We start from the raw sequence: 3,347 nt of genomic DNA, 5'->3' as shown, positions 1-3,347 counted from the left end.
ATAATTGACAAAAGCATGTTGGAAAGTCTTTGTATACCCAAGCAACCGAAAATTCAATCCTTCTAGACATGTCTCACTAGCTCACTAGTTGAAAAAAAATAATTATAATTATATAATAACTAATATTAATATTAATATTAAATCTACACCATAGACCTAATAATCACTTAGTGTATTTTTATGGGAGTATATCAACCATATTTATTAATATACTAATTCTATAAACATAAATAAAATATATTATACATTTTGGATAGAGAAATGTGTTACTTGTATAAGTTTATATATAAATAAAAAAATAAAACAAAAAACTCAAAAAAACTCAAATTTATAATAAAAAATAAAAATACAATTATTGATATGATTTTTATATTAATTTAAATTTAATTAAATAATGGAGAAGGTGCTTTCGGATGTTGCGGAGTTCTACGATCAGTTCTCGGGTGCGTGGGAGCAGGATCGTGGGGAGCACTTACACGTTGGCTTCTACGACGTCCCTTCTCCGCCTGACAACCTTCTCGATGACAAAGCTGCCGCTGTCAGAATGGTGGAAGAGGCTCTCAAATTTGCAGACATTTCTGGTTACAAGTAACCATGAAAATTTTCGTACCATCGTCCTTTGGTTTGTTATACAAGTATTGATTTGATTTTAAAGATTTGTTTTATCGATTTGAATTTATCTGGAGTATAAATTTTGGGAATATTTCACGATTTAATGTACAACAGTAAGATTGGTAATATTTTCTAACTTTGCTGTTGTTAATAAAATATTTCTAAAATCTACGATCAGCCAAAATGATGATAGTGATAGATTCTTTGTGATAGTCAAGGATGCCGATCTTACCATGATAGTGATAGTTTGATTTTTTGTTTCTTTGGGTAGTTGATTGATGGATTTGTCTTCGGTGCTACTTAGTTTGATTGTTTGTTTTTTTGGGTAGTTGATTGATGGATTTGTCTTCGGTGATACTTAGTTAAGTTGGTCCACTCCTTAAACAGTCACTTGGGAGTTACCATAATTTACATTTAAAGTGGGCCCAGTTTTGTAATCTGCACATGCCATAACTGAGTGATTGAGAGTGAGATTTGGGAGTTACCATAATTTTACTTTTAAAGTGGGCCCAGTTTTGTAATCTGCACATGCCATAACGGACGTGAATGTTTTGTTTGTTGTGTTGAAGACGGGGAATCGAAATGTCCAAGGCGTGTGCTGGATGTTGGGTGTGGATTAGGAGGGAGTTCGCGGTATTTGAGTAGTAAGTATGGAGCCCATGTTGAGGGCATCATTATCAGCGAATGGCAGGTTAAAAGGGCCACCGCCCTTACTGATGCCGAAGCTCTCAGCGATAAGGTATATGAAAATTTTCAACTAAAGGCTAACTTAAGTACGATTGGTAGTAAGGTATATGAAAATTTTCAACCAAAGAAGCACCTTCGCTAGTAAGGTAAATGCACTAAAGGCTAGGTTAGTTGAGTTAGTGGAAGGTAAATTTTGATAATATTTTGGAATTTGATGTATTAAAGGCTAATTAGGTTAGTTGAGCTAGTAAAAGATAGATTTTGATAATATTTTACAATTTAATGTAATTTGGTTAGTTGAGTTAGTAAATGGTAAATTTTAATAATATTTTGGAATTTGATAGACTTACCTTTAATATGAATATTTCAATTTAGATCTTAATTAATTAAGAGAATAACCTCAGCCGGCATATTGCAGTTTAGATCGTAGTGAGTTGATGTTGGTTCCAATATTTTAAGTTTTCTAGACTGAAACTGGATTGAGTTGATGTTGGTTCGAATATTTTAAGTTTTCCAGACTGAAACTGGATTTTGAATTGTGGACATTTACACAGGCATGTTTTCAACTGGCTAATGCATTAGAGCAGCCTTTTCCAGATGGGCAATGGAGAGTGGAGAGCACATGCCGGATAAAGAAAAGTTGAGCTAAGATTGGTTTGTTTCTTTTTTATTGGTAAGTTGACACGAGTCCGAGTTTAAACACATAATGTATAATGTATTACTTATTATGCAATTCCGGAAATAGAAAATGATGTCTATGTCTCGATTTATTTAACAGTTTATGCAAGAGCTGGCGCGAGTAGTCGCTCCTGGTGGTTTGATAATAATGACGACCCGCTGCCACAGAGACTTCTTGAAAGGGGAGACCTCTCTGCAGCCTAGTGAGCAGGTATATGGATAATCAACTGTGAATTGCATTTGCACTAAGGGCACTATTGCAACTCTTTTCAGCTTGGTTTAATCATTTAAAATGTTACAATGCCACTTAGGGTGAAGCGTCCTTTAGTTTAGTTACAATGTACATGGTTGCAGCTAAGCCATGTGGATTGCAACTAGGCTATGGGTCTACTTCGATGGAGATATCAATTGAAACCCATGTGAATATGAAGTTCCAGCATACATTATAGGGCATGCAATGGATGCAAAACTATTAAAAAGAGTCTGCAACGATTAGAAAGGATGGAAATCACTGAACGTGCATGCATGTATAGCTAGCTGCATAAACTTTTCCAGTTCAGCTAGAGGCATTTGAAGTGTTGCGCTGTGACATCAAAAATTTTGAATTGACATCAGGAGCTCTTGGACAACATTAGTCGTGCATGTTGCCTTCCTGCTTGGTGTTCCACTGCTGACTATGTGAGGATGGCTCAAGCTTTGTCACTACAGGTAACTCGTAGTTTTGCCGTGAAACAGATCAAGTAAGACAGTTGACAATAAAAGAGATTGCACTTCGTAGAGTTCTGATTAATTGAAGCTTTTTCCAGCAGAATATCAAAACTGCACACTGGTCAGAAAATGTAGTTCTTTTTTTCGACAATAATAGACAAACTAACTCCGGTTCTCCCTTTTACTCCAATCTGCTACGATTAATGGTCCTCACTTTCCTTTTGGTAGGTTTTATCTTTAGTAAATAGATTAAGATAAGAAGATAATGTCATTCATGTCTACAAATAACCGAAAGAAGGATTCAGTTACCTAAAGATCTCAGTTTGATGTTCGCTGATATACTTAGTCGATCACTGAAATTTGGATTACTTTTCTGATTATTAGATTGCCCTGAATTTCACACTTGATTATCGTTCAATAATTGGTTTGGCTTCTTCGACAGCATTCAAGGCTATGAAAGGTGCAACTCCTATTCATCTATGGCTGGACGGCTTCAAACAGGAACTAGTAAAATATGCAGTTATCACTGCTCAGAAGCCTGCATGAAGAACTTCCAAAATAGAACTATAAGAAAAATAAAGTTATTCCAAACGTTCGTTTTGATTGTATGAAAATCCTTTGGTGAGAGTTCGAGAGGTAGGGTGATTTAAAAGAATATTACT

The 3,347-nt window shown here is 35.3% G+C and overlaps 1 pseudogene across 1 annotated transcript; it reads left to right on the top strand.

Annotated features, from left to right (window-relative positions):
* The first annotated feature begins 394 nt into the window (after positions 1 to 394).
* Positions 395 to 3,096, top strand: LOC149148691 (gamma-tocopherol methyltransferase, chloroplastic-like; annotated as a pseudogene). The gene is made up of 6 exons (XR_016263201.1): positions 395 to 581; positions 1,182 to 1,351; positions 1,854 to 1,957; positions 2,078 to 2,188; positions 2,593 to 2,685; positions 2,787 to 3,096. The product of XR_016263201.1 is annotated as a gamma-tocopherol methyltransferase, chloroplastic-like (transcript).
* Positions 3,097 to 3,347: the final 251 nt, after the last annotated feature.

Source organism: Pinus tabuliformis, chromosome 9, assembly GCF_031772625.1.
Source record: "Pinus tabuliformis cultivar Carrire ecotype Pingquan chromosome 9, CPIR1, whole genome shotgun sequence".
NCBI classification, from domain to species: Eukaryota; Viridiplantae; Streptophyta; class Pinopsida; order Pinales; family Pinaceae; genus Pinus; species Pinus tabuliformis.
This window is presented reverse-complemented; position numbering and strand designations above follow the sequence as displayed.